The sequence below is a fragment of the Triturus cristatus genome, chromosome 3_2 (assembly GCF_964204655.1).
Source record: "Triturus cristatus chromosome 3_2, aTriCri1.1, whole genome shotgun sequence".
Classification (NCBI taxonomy): domain Eukaryota; kingdom Metazoa; phylum Chordata; class Amphibia; order Caudata; family Salamandridae; genus Triturus; species Triturus cristatus.
The window spans coordinates 245,167,833-245,187,647 of NC_140584.1; positions in this window are offsets into that span (position 1 = coordinate 245,167,833).

The window sequence follows — 19,815 nt, forward strand, 5'->3', positions numbered from 1 at the left end:
CCCAAAGTTCACAAGAACTCGGAAGTACCCCCTGGAAGACCTATTGTGTCCTCTATAGGCAGCACTTTTGAACATGTATCAAAATATGTTGATCATTTTTTGCGTGAATATGTTGTGGAACTCCCTTCCTATGTTAAGGATAGCAAAGATTTTTTACTCAAGCTTAATAATATCAAATGGGAACCGAATGACCTTATGCTCACACTTGATGTGAATTCTTTGTATAGCATTATTGACCATACACAAGGTATGCAAGCATGCGAATACTATCTGAACAAAAGACCGATTGAATTTCTTGAACACACGAACATGGTACTTCAATTGATGCATCTATGTCTTACCAACAACATTTTTATGTTTGACGGCATCATTTATAAACAGATCCTTGGTACAGCAATGGGGACTTGTTTTGCCCCAAGTTTTGCCAATTTATTTATGGGGAAACGGGAGGAGGACATCAGGAAAGACAATACACTTAATGATTCTTTCAGTAAAGTCAAAATCTGGTTACGATATATAGATGACCTTTTTGTTATTTGGACTGACACTGAACAAACTGCTATTGAGTTTATAGATAAACTCAACAACAATGATCGTAACATCTCCCTGACCAGTAGTATGAGTAAGCACTCAGTGGAGTTCTTAGACCTACTGATCAAACCCCAAGGAGACAGACTTCATACAAGTCTGTTTCGCAAAGCTACAGCGGGCAATACATTTCTTCACGCTCTTAGCAGCCACCCAGAACCACTCAAATGGAGCATTCCATATGGTGAGTTGCTAAGAGCGAGGAGAAATTGTAGTACCAATGACGCATTCCACCGCGAGAAGGAAATCATGGTCAAAAGATTCAGGGAAAGAGGTTATCCTCAATGGGTCCTTAATAAAGCCATTACTAAAGTCAATTCCATAGACCATGCTCAAACCCTATCTACGAATACGGACACTACAGAAATTCCCACAGAGGGCACCAACAGAGTGATACTCACTTTTAGTGGTAACTGTAATGTAATGTAATGTAAAGTCCACTTCTATAGCGCTGCTATCACTCCAGGGAGTATCTTGGCGCTCGCCCAACTCCGATGTACGAGATGGGGGGGAAGAGGTAGACAACATTTCGCACAAGACACTGCATCTTTAAACCATTGCTATGCGAGCTGAATCGGACATCGAGTATACCCAAGTTTTTAGTGCTTTCCTATATTGGGTTTCATCCGACATGGAACATAAGAAAAGGGGGAGCTTGTTCCAGGCCTTGGCGCCCAACACGAAAAGAGATTTACCACCTTTTGTTGTCAGTCTAAATTTAGGGATAACTAACAGATTCTGACCCACAGACCTTAGACAGCGTACCGGATTATATTGTCTAAAGCCCTGGCTTAGGTATTTAGGGCCTTGATGGTGAAAAGCCCTAAAGGTGATCAAGAGGACCTTAAAAAGGATCCTCTTTGCAATTGGAAGCCAGTGGAGAGCATCCATTGCCGCGGAAGCTGATGATCTGCGTGGCCAGCCTAATAGTAGGCGGGCTGCTGCATGTTGGACCATTTGTAGTCTGTGGAGTACCGATCTACTGGTTCCAGCATATAGACTATTACAGTAGTCCAGCCTGGAAGTAATCAAGGCTACAGCAACAGTTTTCCTGGCTGACAGTGGCAGAAGATCGAAGAACTTTCTCAAGGTTTTAGTAATATGAAAACATGTGCCAGCTACTGCAACAGCTTGTTGTTTGAAGGATAGCTGATTGTCAAATGTAATGCCTAAGTTCCGGACTGATGTGATGGTATTTGGGGGAGTTTCCTCATCATCAGGCCAACATCCTTTCGGGGAAAACAGATTTTCTTTTCCAACTGGCAGAATTTCCGTCTTACCGGCATTACATTTAAGGTGGTTATTTGTCATCCATTTAAATGTTGCAGCTAGGCACTCTTTGAGATTTTCTTCGGCGCCAGCCTGCTTCCTGTCTAATACTAGAATAAGCTGGGTATCATCAGCATACGAGATGGTACTGATCTGAAAGGAAGCAATCAAGTCTATCAGGGGAGCCAAATACAGATTGAAAAGTATGGGACTTAAGCTCGAACCCTGGGGAACTCCTGAGCCAAGGGCCTTTGCTTCAGATTGGTACTGGCCCAATACTGTAATTTGGTGTCTGTCCCTAAGAAAGTTTCTCAGCCAGGTCAGGGCTGTCCCATCTACCCCTGTGGCAGCTAGACGGTCCACTAAGATGTTATGTGAGACCGTATCAAAGGCTGCCGACAGGTCAAGTAGGATTAGGACATCCTTTTTTCCTTGGTCAATGGCCATACGGAGAGTCTCCGTTGTAAACAGTAGGGCAGACTCGGTAGAGTGTTTTGACCGAAAACCTGACTGATTATGATGTAAAATATCATTTGCTTCCAAAAAACTCGTGAGTTGAATGTTCACAAATTTTTCAGTCAGTTTAGACATCACCGGGAGCAGGGAGATCGGGCGTAGGTTGGAAAGGGTAGTTGGGTCGGCGAGAGTCTTTTTCTGAAGCGGTTTGACCGCAGCAAGTTTCCAATCGCTAGGGACGTCTGCCGTCGCTAGTGATGAATTTATGATGCTGTTTGTGATGGGATTAATAGTTTCTGCTAAGGTTTGTAAAGCCGAAGGAGGGCACGGATCAAAGGGAGATCCAGATTTGCTTGTGAGAATGGCTTTAAGGGAGTCTTCAAGAGAGACGGGAGCAAAAGTATCCAACCTAGCTGGAGGTTTCACCCTCTCCACTCTTTCATCTGCTTCTGGGGTGGAAGAAGCTGGTGGAAAGGTTCTCACAATGTTAAGAATTTTGTTATCAAAATAATCTGAGATGTCATTACATAGGCTTTGAGATGGCGGAATCTCCTGCAGCAAGGCAGAAGGATTCATAAAGTCCTTGACTATTTTGAAGATTTCTCTTTGCTCTTGAGCTGCCGTGTCGATGGCCTGGAGATAGTAAGCTTTTTTGGCTGATTTGATATCAGTATGATACTGTCTTCTTGCCTGTTTATAAGTGTCGCGGGCAGTGATGTCATAATGCCTGCGCCACCGGCGTTCTAGTGTTCTTAGTTTTCCCATTTCTATTCTCAAAGATGGTGTAAACCAAGGGGCCTTCTTTTTCTTTTTAATAGAGTTTTTAGTGTTGGAAGGACCTAATTGATGGCCTATTATTGTTAGCCAATCCCGTAACTTTTGGTTATCTACGAAGGTGTTACCTGTTGGCACCGGGGTACAAATTCCAGGAGCATCCAACACATCCAGTCTGCTGGGTAATTGTTTCCAGTTAGGTTTACAACTCAAATTGGAGGCAGTGATATTATTTATGGTGCTATTCAGCATTTTATGCGTTAATGAGATTTGAAACGGGATAAAGAAATGGTCAGACCAAATCTGAGGACAAGGAGATTGAACTGTCAGCCTAGTGGAATTGGAGCAGATACAGTCTAGTGAGTCCCCTCCCAAATGTGTCTGTTGATGAGTCAAAAGACTAAGTCCTAAAATATTGATGGCATCCATGAAACAATCAACTCCAGGAGCTGTTCGAGAGTCAAGGTGCAAGTTTAGGTCACCCAGTATGGTGAAGTTCGAAAGCCTGAGTACCAGATTACTGAGTGTTTCTCCTAAGGTTTCCAGGAATTCCTTGGGGGGGGCCTGGAGGGCGATAAATAAGTACCCCTGAAAATGTAAATGAGTCATGTATTCCCAAGGAGAATGATAACGCTTCTGCTCCCTTAATATCAGCAAGTTCATGGGAGGAGCATTTTAGAGAGCTACGATATATAATAGCAAGGCCTCCACCCCGTGTTTCCTTTCTGTCCAAGCGCTGAATGGAAAACTCTTCTGGGAGAGCTATAGCCAGATCAGGATTACACCAGGGCTTAAGCCATGTCTCAGTAATCAAAAGCCAATCAAGCTTATTTACAGTGATAAGTTCATGTATATTTTGAGCATTTTTACATAATGAACGGGCATTGATAAGACCGCCTCGCAGTATTGGACCGATAGGCAGTGTTTCCATAGTAGCCTCAGACCATGGCCTCACCATCTCTTGTTTACATATGATAGGAGCAGAGTGTGCAGCCGTATGATAGTCGTGAGCAGGACCGGTACGTGCTGGCGCGGTAATGGCAGCCATACCTGTAGAGGACTGAAGGATACAGCCCAGGGGAGGGGCTCCCGCCTCCGCGCCTCCGATGCGCTGACGAGCGCAGACGGGAAAGACTCTGGTCCGACTCCGGCACGAGTCAGGCACTACCGCTGCGCGTCACCGCTGTGCGGTCCTATGGGAGCATTAAGTAGTAGCTGCCCTCCCCTCCGCCTGAGCACTGGAGCGCTCAGCGCAATGGCGCCACAAAGGTACTCCAAGATGGCATCAAGCACAGGGTGAAACAACTGATTTTACCCGCTAAAGAAGCGGTGAGTTTACAATTTTAAGTGCAGGTATGTGGGCGATGGTTGCATGTTAAAAACAGGTGAACAAATAAACGATTTACAACCAAAATACAAAATGAGGATATGACGTTTTTAAAATACACAGCTCAAGTCCTAATTGCGCTTGTTTGAGCGCTGGCTGAAATAACTCAGAACCAATACACAAAATACTGACTAGTAATTGGAAGATTCTACAAAGTGACCCTATTATTGGCCATACATTCGAAAATAGACCCAGAATAAGCTACAGGAAAGGTCGCAGTCTAAGAGATCTTTTGGTACACAGTGATGTAACTTCCAGAACTTCTGGTAATGTACAGAACCTTACCGGCTTTTATCCCTGCGGCCACTGCAAGGCATGCCGTAACAGCCATATGACCAAAACTGTGAATATTCCTGGCCAAACCAAACCTAGAATGATCAACCAATTTCTAACTTGTAGTACGTCCTTTTGTATTTATGTATTGATATGCCCATGCAAACTGTGGTATGTAGGGAGCACTACATGTATGGCTAAGAAAAGAGTGTTAGAGCATATGCGGGCCATCAATAAGAAAGATACCAACTATCCCATTGCGAGACACTTTGACCTTTTCCATCTATCCAACAGCTCCCTGCTTAGCTACTTCATCCTTGAACAAATCCACCTTGGCCCAAGAGGGGGTAATAGAACTTTATTACTCCGTAAACGTGAATCCAAATGGATAATGATATTGGAAACTAAGTTCCCTAAGGGACACAATTTGGATGAAGAACTGAGTGTACACCTACATGAAGAATAATTACTGATTTAAACGTGCCTTCTGTTTTTCCGTTAGCACAACCCCTTTTGGGGTTAGGCATATCCGATTGCTGGTTGTTCAAATATGAATGTTTTTAGCCATTTATAGGTACTATGACTTAATAGTACGAATATGTGCAATTTTAACTTAAGTTTTTTCTTAGGATGTTGGGCATAATTCCCCTTCTCCTTTTTTTCTCTTTCTCTTGTTGCACAGGAGGAAAGGAAGGGTCGCCATCTCTTCGGATTATTCTCATCCGTACCGGTTACCCTACCCTTTTCTTCCCGGTTCTGGGGGCACAGTAAGGAAAGAATTTTATTATTACATTCTTTCTTTGTACTTCTTTTTTGATGAGCTTATGATTTATTTGAGCACTATATTTTTTGCAAAAGAGGTGGTACAGTGCTGGTGGTTTTAGAATTTTGTCTGATTCGAGAGGCAACTGACATTGCAACGAACAGAAGCTTAAGGTGTATAATATACAAGGGGCACTATGCCGTATATATCTCCCTTCAAATATGTATAGGTAATCAAAGAGAACTTCATGTGGTTATGTGACTACTTATGTAAGTTAATGTAATGTATATACAAATATACAGCATGTCATGTGACCACCCACGCTCCACAATATGGGGCATGTTTTTATGCACCAGTTGCATTGCCTCTACTTATTTGCCGATGAGTGATGCAGAATACTAGCGAGATCACACTATTCGTGTATGCAAATGTGTAATGCTTGCTAATTTATGCTATCATTGACAGCGTGTTGAATGCATGGCACTATGCCAATCATAAGGTCCACAACCAGCTGTTTTTTAGCCCATTATGTGGATACACTACTGTATATTAATTTTGAATATCAAGGTTTAAATTGACCTGTGGGCATAACATGTAAACATGCATATATTCATGGAATTGTATATTCTGGCATTTTCCTTTCGACATTTAGTAATGGCTGCCAAAGCTATAGGCACTACGAGACAAACTTTTGTCTGTCGTCTAATTTCCCAGTAATTTTCTAGTTATGTATAGTACATCATGCTGATGCACTTTTGTATATTTACTTTTGAAAATGGAGGTCTATTATGATTTCATTAATACAGCATGGAACTAGCTATTTAGTCGTATATATGTATAAACTGGCAATGTTTTGACATTTAGAAATGGCCGCCAACGTTACAGACACCACTAGACAAACTTTTGTCTGTCGTTTATTTTCCCAGCTATGTATACACCTCCCATTCTTTGTACACTTCGTGTGATCAAGTCAATTTCACTGACGAAACGCTTTACGAGTGACTAAATAAACAGTCAATTCTCCTTCCTGAGTGCGAGTCCTTCTGTGAAGAAGACGCTGTGTGTTTATAGAATTACCGGGAGACCTGCTCGGTTTTTACTCGCCACCTGCCCATGGGACACGGATTCCAGAAAACAAGGTCATTTTGTGGTGAATATATATATATATATATATATATATATATTCCCAAAATAATAACGCGGCACTCCTCTTGATGGTACAATGTTGTTTATTCATATCGTGACTTCCTCCTACGCGTTTTACGCATTTCGAACCCTAGTTCCTGATCACGGTAGAGTGTTATTTTAGTCCTTTTACAATTTCTAGTTATATATGTTTATTTAACTAGTGCATTATGGGTTTTGTAATCTGTCACAGACTTTATTTAAAAAAACTTTATTAAACAGTCCGCTATATTAGCTCTGGCATGTGAAAATGGCGTCACATCGCAAAGAATATTTTTATTACTATAATGCCATGTAGCGCTTGTTTTAAAATAAACAACACGAGTATAAATTCGTGGCTAAGCCTCGAATTTCTTTGATCACTGCTGTATGTTTAGCAGTTAATCTGCCATGGAATGTGATTGGGGTCTGAGTGTCCGTCTGTAGTCATGGGCTGAGTGCCCTTAAACTCTGCTGTGACTGCTCTATTCATCAGCCAGACAGAGAGCACTTATGCAACATTACAGTTGTTATGAAGTTCTTATTACTGGGCTTGATCTCGTTAAAAATTTGCCATTCAATACTTTCTCAAGCAAAGACCAATGAATGAATTAGAGCATTCTAAAATATTGATTGATATGATCACAATGTGCTTGTATGACAACATATTCCTATTTAATAGGAAGATATATGCACAATGTTGTGGTACCGCGATGGGAGTTTCTTTCTCTCCAAGCTATGTGAATCTCATGATGGGGTGGTGGCAGAAGAACATAGCTTGGAGAGAAGAAAACGATCATCATATGATGAACGTAGCCCTTTGGCTGCGCTTCATAGATGACCTGTTCCTGTTATGGAAGGGAACTGAAACACAATTTCAGGCTTTTTTTACTGAGCTCAATGAGAATGATATTAGCCTTAAATTCACATATAATCTGAGTTCCAAAGAGATTGAGTTTCTTGACACCAAGGTCTATATTAAAGATAACCAGATGCACACAACGGTGCACAGAAAAAAGACAGCTACGAACAGTCTGCTTCGTGGACTAAGCTTTCATCCCCAGTCACTAAAGAAAAGTATACCTTATGGTGAATTACTACGGATGAAGAGAAATTGCTCAGAGGAACAAGAAATGGAAAAGAAATTCGAAGAAACTAAAAAACGCTTTCAACAGCGTGGATACAAACATGCAGATATAAAACGAGGTGAAATGAAGGCAAGACAGAAAACTAGAGCGGACACATTAGTGACCAAAAAAGAAAAAGAAAGTAAAAAGCAAGAGAGTACAAACGCAGATTGCAATGTAAAAATCAACAAGGAAACAATACAATCCAGTGACAATCAACCACAACTGATACTCACCTATAGCAAAGAAAGCTATAAAATACAAAAAACAGTAACCAAATATTGGAATATACTAAAAAAAGATCCAGACATAGGCAACTCCATAGGAGATCGGCTTTTGATATCCTTCAGAAGAGCACCCAATCTCACAGACCATCTGGTGAGGAGCCATTTTGAAACTAAAAAAACAGAATCATGGATACAGTCAAGATCCAAAGGCTTTACAAAATGTGCATCGTGCAAGGCCTGTAAAATTGGAAAAAATCTGAAGAATCTAACAGATCCCACCGGTAAAGTATTTGCAATAAAGGAAGCCATAACATGTGAATCGACACATGTGGTATACATTCTCCAATGTTTCTGTGGAAAACAATATATAGAAAGCACAATTTGCCCCCTAAAAAACGCATATTAGAACATATACGTGCAATTCAAAACATAGACAACACATACGCTATTGCTAAACATATGATCACCCACAAAGCAAAAACCTGGTTAGATATCAAATACTCAGGATTGATAACAGTCCCTCCGAATGAACGTGGGGGCAATCAAATACAGAAATTACGAAGATTGGAATCCCGTATGATAATGAGATTCAAAACTTAACATCCTCTGGGATTGAATGGAGATGAGGAGATGGTTGTTCATTTATGAAAGTTCATGAACAAATTGAATAAATGAGCTTAGAATGGAACTGACATTGACTAATAATTGGTCTAACCCAATGAAACTTAACTACCTGGTCAAACGAACTCTTATGAAATAAAAAACTATATAAGGGTATAATTACAGAAACAGCATGTATGACGAAATCCCATGTTTAAAATAATCTAACATAAGAGAGAGGGGGAGTTCCCTTGCTTACACAATACTATCTGGTGGAAAGAAGATTCTTCTAAACTTGTCCTGATTTCATTAAAAATAATTTTATTATCACAGTGATCGTTCTATAATCTTAAAAATGTTCTTGTATCAATTTAGTCATGATACAACTTCTTTAAAGGAGCATGTTACAAACACAATCAATATTAAAAACAACATTTACAAAAATTGCAAAATTACAGACATCCAAAAATGACCAGCATCATGGAGACAAACATATAAGTAAGACACTGTTTATGTTCTTTACTACTACACATCCATTGGACTCAGCAATACAGAGAACAATATTTCCAATTTTATGCTTATTATTCTATGCTGGTTATGGGATCGTGTTTCCAAAGATATTGGCGTCGACGCGTTTCGATGGCTATTATTCTGATACTGCCATCTTTATCAAGACGAAAATGTTGCTGTCTCCTATTTTCTTACGTTACTTTCCCTAAAAAAGGAATAAATAAGGATATTACTAATCTGGATATACTTTGTTCATAGAGTTCTATAATTATACCCCAAAAGGTTTTTTTTCTACATGCTATCTAGGGAGGTACTTTATTCTCATATCACTCCTATTTACGAAACACTACAAATGTTTTGTTCTAAGGATTTACTATGCTCTAGACTCTCTCTAAAGAAATTGACCCGGATATGTCACATATTTGACACACTGATTCTCACTCAGCTCATGATTGATTACTGAGAAAAACGTCTTTAGATCATATAATGGCTACTAGCTCACCTTCTTATTTATTGGGAGTTGGGTATGATTTAAGTAGACGGGCCGGTGCTGTCCTCCGTTACGGACCACGATCTCCTGATACTTATAAGGATGTAAAATGACGTATCTGTCTGTAATGTTACGATCTATGCGTCAAAAAAAAAAAAAAAAAAAAAGAAAAAGGTATGAAGAATGTACCCGATAGTTCTATCTTAGAAACCGCTTATTCTTTGTATTCTGACGGTTAGGATCTATAAGCTCTTCTAATATGGTCCAGAATAATAATTTACCTCGCTTTGAGTGCAACACAATTGAATGCTGTCGCTTCCTCTTTCCTTAACTGTGGGTTCGTGATGTCGAGTGGAAATACCAACTCGGGGCCCAACCTCTCGAGGCTCGTTATCCTCCTTGTTACTCTGGTGGGTCTAAAAAATAACAAACATGCAGTGTCACATATGTATAGCGCATGTAATGATAACGAGACCTCCTTGCTCTTTCAACGATTCGTACCTTATTGTTGCATCCGACGTGGTCTGGTTACGGTCTTCGTGTCTGGTTCAAAAGATTACCATCAAAGGAAAACTCGCCTAGCGTATTTAGCCTATAAGTCCTGGCTTCTGATTGGTAGCCAACAACACGTGAATTGCGTTATTCTCTGTAGGACATTCATTGGTTGTCACCACCTCGTCTGGTCAGATGATTTGCCATGTGAAATAAGTTGTATTTCCTCACATAAAGTTGAGGATTATTGGTTCAACTATCTCATTTGGCCAATAGGGGGAATGTGTCGTCAGCAGGTTCTCACTCTCCTATTGGTCTTATTCGCACTGCATCGTGTCAGTCATTCCGGTCTGACTTTCTGATTGGGCCGAAGCTAACGCGTCTTTTTTACGCTGTCCATTCAAAATGAATACAACAAGTGTTTCCCTATTGTCAATATCTCAACTTTATTGATCGCGTATGCCGATACATTTGGATATTAGACCCCATTGTGTGTATCTATATATCCACCCTCTATAATAGTCATCAACGGTCTACGAATCATTACCTAATTTTTTTTGTATTGTTACTATGTCCTAACTGAACAGTAGTGTATGTTTTAATGCGATGTCAAAAGAATGATATCAAGCGTTATGTCGTCTGTCTACCTGACAGAACCCTATTCTTACTAATCTAATCTTTGGGAAAAATATCCCCAAAGAAGAAGGGGTGAATACCCACTTATAATCGATATACATTTTTTAGTCCAAAAAGTTTGGTGCATGTGATGTTGAAAAAACTGTAATCAATATACATATTCATTGTACAAAAAATCAGGTATATACAATCTGAACTTAGAGTGTGGTTGTATAATCTGCCTGTTATTCTATTGTACAACAATGGGGGCACTGATATACGCACAAAGCATAATACTATACGTAGTGCGTCTCTTTGTATTGACACCTAGATCATTCTTGGATCAAGGTGGTATAATACATATACAAAAATGGTTTAATACATACAAAAAATAGGAGTATATGCAATGTGGGATTAGAATATGATTATAGCCACCGTGCGCTATTATATGATACAGCATAGGGGGCTCCAATATGCATACAACACATTATTCTATTCCTAGTGCGTCTCTTCCTATAAACAACACATTATTCCTACATACAACACATTATTCTATTCATAGTACATCTCTTCCTATAAACACTTAATACATAGTCATCATGATAATGTGAACAAGAGTACTATTATCGTACATTGTCAAGGTGTGTTACATATATCAGAACCATCTATGGAGAATTTTTTGTGACTATTAGAATATTCTCCAAGGATATTACGCTTATGTACTCGGTTGTCTAATTATAACTCTCTTTGCCCAAAGGAGCTGTAAATATATTCCTCGCTATTTCATAATTAACTTCATCCAGTCTTCTCTGGAATTCAACCCCTTTTCTACTGTATTTAAGTGGCATATATACTACTGTTCTCTTTTCTTTCTCACTGAATCCATGTCACCACCTCGTCTATTCATTGTGATTTTCTCCAATATGAACCATTTGAAGTCGTCACAATTGTGGTTCATTTTGCAGAAATGTTCAACTAAGGGAGCATTCTCTTTTTTTGTTCTGATAGCAGATTTATGCTCCAAAATACGCACACGCAGTTCTCTACTGGTTTCCCCTACATATCCCTGCTCACAGGGACAGATAAGGAGGTAGACACTATTTTTACTTCTACAGTTGTTTAATGTTGTGGTATTCAGATTTTTGCCTGCGAATATAATGTTTTTACCTTCCAGGCACTGGGCACATACAGAGCATGTGCCACATTTGTTATTGTCCTTTGCTTTATTGCCCTCTAGGGTGGTTTGCTTTTCCCCTGTTTTTGGATATGTTCTTACTAATGAGTTTCTGATGGTTTTGTTTCTTCTGACCATGAAAAGGGGTTTCGGTAACTGGGTTTGTGTACCATAATTGAGAATTTTCCAGTTTCTATTAACAATGTTTTTAATTTGGTTGCTAATGTCAGAAAATTGAGTTACAAAGATCACTTTTCCCGTTGCTGAATTGTTTTTACTGATTTTGGGCTCAAAAAGGCTCTCTCTGTTGTAGAACCTAGCTCTCTTTAATGAGTTTTTTATCAATTTTTTGGGGTACCCTCGTGCTTTGAATTTGGTTTTCATAATCTCTGCATGTTTGTAGAAATCAGAGACGTTGGTACAGTTTCAACGTAGTCTGAGAAATTCCCCAAAAGGAATATTGTCTTTTTGTGAGTGGGGGTGGTTACTATTGTACTGTAAGAGAGTGTTTTTATCAGTGGGTTTAGTAAAAAGTTCTACCTGTAATTCACCATTAAACTCCTTGATCTTTCTGTCTAAAAATTCTACACTCTGATTACTGTAGTGGGCTGTAAAATTAAGATTAGGGCCCGCTAAGTTTAGCCATTCTAGAAATTCTGTTAGTAATGTGCTGGAACCGTTCCATATAAAGATGATGTCATCTATGTAGCGGTGCCAGCACACAACGTTTTCAAAAAATGGGGCCATCTCATTAAATATATTTTGTTGTTCAAACTCTCCCACATAAAGGCAAGCCAGGCTGGGAGCGCAGGTCGCTCCCATACTGGTACCTTTTGTTTGTAAATAGAGTTCGTCCTTGAAGAGAAAAATATTATTTTTCAGTACCATCCTTATGCAAGATATAATGAATTCTCTGTTGCCTCCTTTAAGATCTTCCTCTTCTAATATGGTAGAGATGACTTCTATGGTACTATCTTGGGGGATATTGGTATAAAGGGCTTCAATGTCCAGGGTGACCCAGAATTGAGTCACTCTGTTGAAGCCCTGCCCCTCGAAAATAGAAATGGCATGCGCCGTATCCTATAAGTATGACCTCTGTCTCTGCACAATCGGTCTCAAAAAGAAATCGGCATATTTACTAAGTGGTTCCAAAACGGATCCTATGCTACTTACAATGGGCCTCATGGGTGGGTCGTGTACATTTTTATGGATTTTGGGCAATCCGTAGATTGCCGGAATGACTGGATGTAAATTTCTAAGGAATTTATATTCATTCTCTTTATGTTTCTAAAATGGTGGCTAAGATGAAATTTTGAAAAAAGACAAGAAATCATTGGTTGTTTAACAACCTTCTAAACTGAAAGGTAGGGTGCATGTTTCTGTTTTTAAACGCATGATTCTTATTGGTTAACAAAAAGTGCGTGAAAGGAACATTATATATGATAAGCTGATATGTTGAGAAGTCAAGCACACTTGCTGTTTTGATTAGCAACCTGGGTGCTCAGTACAATGTTCCATGACCTGTTTCTATGGTAACGGGCAGAAGGCAGATTGGGGGAAGGGTTGAAGTTTATGTCATTTGGAAAGGGTTGAAATGTTTAACCAATAGAAATGTGTGTTTGCTTTTGAATTTATGTGGGAAGGAATGTGATTTGATGTTTACATGTATATGTGTGGAAAATGAGAGGGAAACTTTGCCATTCTTTGGATCTGCTGACAGGTGCACAGTGCAGAGATTCTGTATAAGAAAATCTGGTGTGTGACTGATATCTGGTGTGTGACTGATACACTTCTTAATCTACAAAACAGCTTGAAAGGTGAGTTATTTAATTCTGAGGGGATGTATGTAGACTATTTTTATTTTAATCAGACTAATGTATTTTTTCTGCTAAAGTGTAGGGAGTATTTTTTTTTCTACAATCTTATTGACAGTGTGTGTGCATGTGGAAACCATTTTGTGATAAGGATTTGTGTTTTTTATGTGTTTGTAGACAGATAACTATGCAGTTCTTATATTTTGGTAGATTTAGAAACCACTTATTGTTTATGAATTTGTGAAATGAGTTATGTTTCTGCAGTAAAATGTAGTACTCCTTGTAGATGAAGAAATAGTTTTGGTATAGTGCAAGGGATAGTGTTGTTTGTCTAGAATCATACAGAGAGCCTGTGTGCATTTGGGAACCACTGTGGAGAAGCGTTTGGTAACATTGTGCATTTGCTGACAGATAACTGTTTTGAAACCTGTCATGTTGTCAAGTTTTAGTAGCATTAGAAGACCGTTATGGCTTATGCTTTCATTAAATGAGTTAGGTATTGACAGTAAAGTGTAGTCGTGAAATATGTTGATTGTGTGCAGTTCCCTTACCACTTCCAGTGTAGTGAATGAGTTTTGGTAAACTCCTAGGGATACTGGTGCTTGTCTAGAATCACACTGTGAGTCTTTGTGCATTTGGGAACCACTGTTAAAGAAGCGTTCGGTAACATTGTGTATTTGCTGACAGAAAACTGTTTTAAAAATTGTCATGTTGTCAAGTTTTAGTAGCATTAGAAGCCAGTCTTTGCTTATGTGTTGATTAAATGAGTCAGGCATTGACACTAAAGAGCAGTCGTGAAATATGTAGATTGTGTGCAGTTCCCTTATCACTTCCTGTGTAGTGAATGAGTTTTGGTAAACTCCTAGGAATACTGGTGATTGTCTAGAATCACACTGTGAGTCTGTGTGCATTTGGGAACCACTGTGAGAGAAGCGTTTGGTAACATCGTGTACTTGCTGAGAGAAAACTGTTTCGAAACCTGTCATGTTGTCAAGTATTAGTACCATTATAATCCAGTGTTTGCTTATGTGTTGATTAAATTAGTCAGGCATTGACATTAAAGTGCAGTCGTGAAATATGTAGATTGTGTGCAGTTCCCTTACCTCTTCCACTGTAGTGAATGAGTTTTGGTAAACTCCTAGGGATAGTGGTACTTGTCTAGAATCACACTGTGAGTCTTTGTGCATTTGGGAACCACTGTGAAAGAAGCGTTTGGTAACATCGTGTATTTGCCGACAGAAAACTGTTTTAAAACTTGTCATGTTGTCAAGTTTTAGTAGCATTAGAAGCCAGTCTTTGCTTATGTGTTGATTAAATGAGTCAAGCATTGACACTAAAGTGCAGTCGTGAAATAAGTAGATTTTGTGCAGTTCCCTTATCTCTTCCACTGTAGTGAATGAGTTTTGGTAAAGTCCTAGGGATAGTGGTGCTTGTCTAGAATCACACTGTGAGTCTGTGTGCATTTGTGAACCACTGTCAGAGGAGCGTTTGGTAACATCGTGCATTTTCTGACAGAAAACTGTTTTGAAACCTGTCATGTTGTCAAGTTTTAGTAGCATTAGAAGCCAGTCTTTGCTTATGTGTTGATTAAATGAGTCAGGCATTGACACTAAAGAGCAGTCGTGAAATATGTAGATTGTGTGCAGTTCCCATATCACTTCCCGTGTAGTGAATGAGTTTTGGAAAACTCCTAGGGATAGTGTTGCTTGTCTAGAATCACACTGTGAGTCTGTGTTCATTTGGGAACCACTGTGAGAGAAGCGTTTGGTAACATCTTGTATTTGCTGACAGATAACTGTTTTAAAACCTGTCATGTTGTCAAGTTTTAGTAGCATTAGAAGGGAGTCTTTGCTTATGTGTTGATTAAATGAGTCAGGCATTGACACTAAAGTACAGTACCATGTAGTATTGTCTTTACTGCCCCAGAACTGAAATTTTAAAATTTTTACCCAGGCACTGTCCTAGAAGTAGTCTGATGATTTAGTCCGTTTCTAAGTACTTATGTTGTGAACCATTCATTACCAAATAGACTGCTTGAAATGTCTATGCAGTATGCATGTAGTTCTCTAACCACCTACACAGTTGTTTTTCACACCTTCAATTCTCTAGACAGTATCCATACACTTCCAGGAAACACCCTGTTACTCACCCAGTGTGTCTCTTTTTAGTACTGTAATCATTCAGTTAGTTAGCATGTAGTCTTTTAGTGAGGTAGGATTTAGGGCATGAACTGCTTCAAAGTAGTATGCATTATGTATGTAGTGTTTTAATCATTATCACACTTGTGGTTCAGGGCTATAGTTTTTCAGTCTGTTTTTATATAAAATGTGTTTGAACAGTAATGGAATATTGTAAATTTGAAAGTTATTAATATACATTTATTTGTGACTCTTTTTTGCAGATACTGTTTTTCAACGTTAAAATCGAGAAAGTATGCCAGAAAAAAAAAGAAAAAGAAAAGAACAGAGACAGAAGGATTATTTGAAGAAACATGAACCACAAGTATTGAATGAAAAAGATAATGTGGCTAAAAGGAAAAAATCTTCTGGTAAGATCACAAAGCAATTAATTAAAAATGTTTGTAGGAGCATACAGAATGTAGAGAATGCTGCAACTTCAAATAATTTTTTAAGTAAGGAAAAAAATCAAAATAAGAGGAAAAGTAAAAAAGCTAATGTTCAGTCAAAGGAGATAAAGTATGGTAGAAGAAGACAAAATCAGTATAAGGAATTACGCAAAAAATATTTTACAAGAGATTAGTGCATTATTTGCTGAAAGATGTGAAGAAATTTAAAAAGAGAGCTTTATTTTATAAAAAGAAGAAGCATATTAAAAGCATTGTGGAAAAAGCTTTTGAAGTAAAAAGGAAACTGTTTATTTTAGTGTTAAACAGAATTTGATCACTAGATAAACCAATCCATGTAATGAAGGCCAAAAGTAGGAGGAAAAGGGTTATTAATAAAAAGAAATGTTGTGATGTTTTTTTGGGAGAATGGAAACACAGTTCTAGTTCAGAGCCTTTTTTTAATGAAGAGAGTTATTCACTAAGTGAAAAATTATTGTATGCAGTTGACACCAGTGGTAGAGGTTATGAGGTTAGTGATGGTTGTCCAATGGAGAAAGAGAAAATGGTTGAAAGAAATGCAGAAAAAGTGATAGCTGATGAAGTTTTAGGGAGACGTGCTAAAAACCCTGTGTACACTTGGGATTGCAGTAGTGTTTGTAGTGTACGACAGGAATCTATTGAAAAATTATGTCGTTTTTTACGAGTCTATACTAAAAAAAGTGTAAAACAAAAGATTAAGCTGTTGCAAGGACTAGACCCTTGCAGAGTGAGAAAACATACTGGTTTGCAAGGTCATTCTCTGGCTTGTCTTTCTAGGAAAGTTTGTGAAAGTGTTTTTCGCCATTTCAGAATGCTGGCAGTACATCATACTCAAATGCGGAAGTTAGTGAGAAGGTTGTATTATGCAAAAAGTCCAGCACTAAAGTTAAGTGAGTTGAACAGTGCTCTTTTGCGTGGGTCAGTTTCAGATGTGAAGCAGGTCTTTGAGGATATTGAGTTTTGTTACTTTGGGCCTCAGCAAGAGAGTGAAGAAACTGACACATTAGTAGAACAAAATGTTGAAGACAATGTAAAACCTGTAATTACAGAAAAATTTGAGGATGAAATCACAAAGTTTAAGGTAATTTCAGGTGAAATACCAAATGTTTCTTGTATTTGTTGTCGGCGAAGTCACTATAAAAATTAGACTAGGGGTGTCAATCTGTATTTAAAAAGTGAAATAGAAGATAATGATAAGTGGATGGAATTTGCAACTTATTTGTTGGTAGAGGATTGTTTTGATTTGGGATGTGAGCAGCGTATTTGCAAATATTGTTATAATAAATTAGATGAGAATAAAATGCTTGCTAGAGCTGTTCATAATAATCTAGATTTGGTTGCTATTCCTCCAGAGCTGATAGATTTAAATACGTATGAGTCTATTCTGATACAATGTGTTCACCCATTTCAGGCTATTGTTCGTATGGAGCCTAAAACAAGTACATTACCTCCATCAGAGTTGCAAAGAGGATTGAAAGGAAGAGTTGTGTATTTACCATTAGATTTAAGGAAAAATGTTGAAACTATTGGTGTAGATCATGCAGAAAACGAGCCACTAGTCATTCTAGTTAATGGTGTTCCTACTAAGAATAAGAAAATCTGGCAAGAGTTAGTGGATGTTAGAAAAGTGCAAAAGGCATCATTGTATCTGATAAAAATAATGAGTACTATAGAAATGTGTTTGTTGGAGAAGAAGAAATAGATTTAGCAGAACATAGTGAAACATTAAGAGGACAAATTGAAAAAGTGGACATGTCCAGATATGAAGAGATCTATGAACATTACAGTGTACATCCACTTCATTCCAAAGAGGTGATGGGGAATACAATTGAGTTGTTTCAAATGAAAAAAGCAACAGGAAGTCCCATGAGTGTATGGGAAGAGAGCTTGGAAGCTCGTTGTTTCCCGCAGTTGTTTCCAACAGGAAAAGGTGGACGATATGATGAACGTCCTGTGCAGATTCCTGCATCTGAATATCGGACAACAAGATTATATGCAGAAGATCCAAGATTTCGACAATGTATCCCTTATATGTTTCATCTTCTGTTTGAAAGTCACTTGCCTGGACTTTCATATGCAGTAAATCACATTTTAAAAACTGGAATACATCTGCAAAATGTAACTGCAAAGGATTTTATGGATAAAGTGCATCAGAGAGATGATCATTTAGAATCTCAGTTGATTAATCTGATGGCATGTCAGCGTGGGACTAATGAATATTGGTACTGTCGACATGGAGAACTGAAATGCATGCTGCGGAACTTGGGAACTCCTACATGGTTTGTTACACTAAGCCGTGATGAGTATGCTTGGGATGATTTACTTGAATTTCTCCGAGAGGCAAATTCCAATATAAATAATATTGAATACAAGACACCTGAAGAATCGTGCTCTTTGGATCCTGTCAATGTATGCAGATATTTCAATCATAGATTTGAAGCTATGATGTCTTTCATCTGCAATAAAAAGAATCCTCCTCTTGGAGAAGTTGTGGATTTCTTTTGGAGAAAGGAGTATCAAGCAAGAGGTGCTCCTCACATACATATGTTGTTATGGGTTAAGGATGCCCCCAAATTTGGAACAGATTCAGATGAAAGTGTTTTGTCTTTCATTGAAGATTATGCTACATGTGCTGTACCAAATAGCAGAGAAGACAAAAACTTAAAAGACCAAGTCTTACAATTTCAAAGCCATAGGTGTGGAAAATACTGTCGACGAAAGTACAAGTCAAAGGATATGTTCTATACCAAATGTCGTTTTGGATTTCCACGTCCTGCATTAGCGAAAGGAAGAGTGAACAGTTTCATGTCAGCTGTACAACATACCATCACAAGAAAGTCTCTGAAAAACACCTACAACTTAAGAAGAAGCTAAGAATCAAAATACATAAATGACTACAACCCAGTTATTTTATCCATGTGGAATGCTAACATGGATATTCAGTGTGTTGCAGACAATTCTATTGCTGTTGCTCGATATGTAACGTCTTACATTACTAAATCAGAAAAGACTGAATTGAAAGAAATGTGGGAAGAGATTTCTCACGAGAAGACTCTAAGTAAGAAATTATACAGTTTCAGTTTGAAAATGTTATCGCATCGTGAAATTGGAGCATATGAATGTTCAGATCGGTTATCATCTGCAAGTCTATATTCCAAAAGTAGAAGAATCATTTGGGTGAGTCTAGGTCTTGCAGGAATGCGAAATCGGGTACTGAAATCTGTTCAAGAAATTGAATATTTAGCAGAAAATGACCCTGAAAGTACAGATATTTTGAAAACCAATATGTTGGACACATACTATCCAAAGAGAAGTCATCATCTTGAGAACATGTGTCTCTATGAAGAGTTGCAAAACTACACTTTTAAACGGAATATTACAGAGAACATCTACGATGGAAAATATGGAGTGATTGGTTCTGAAGGATGTCTGGTGAAACAAAGGAAAGGAAATGTAATTAATCACAGAAAACTGAGTTGCGACACTG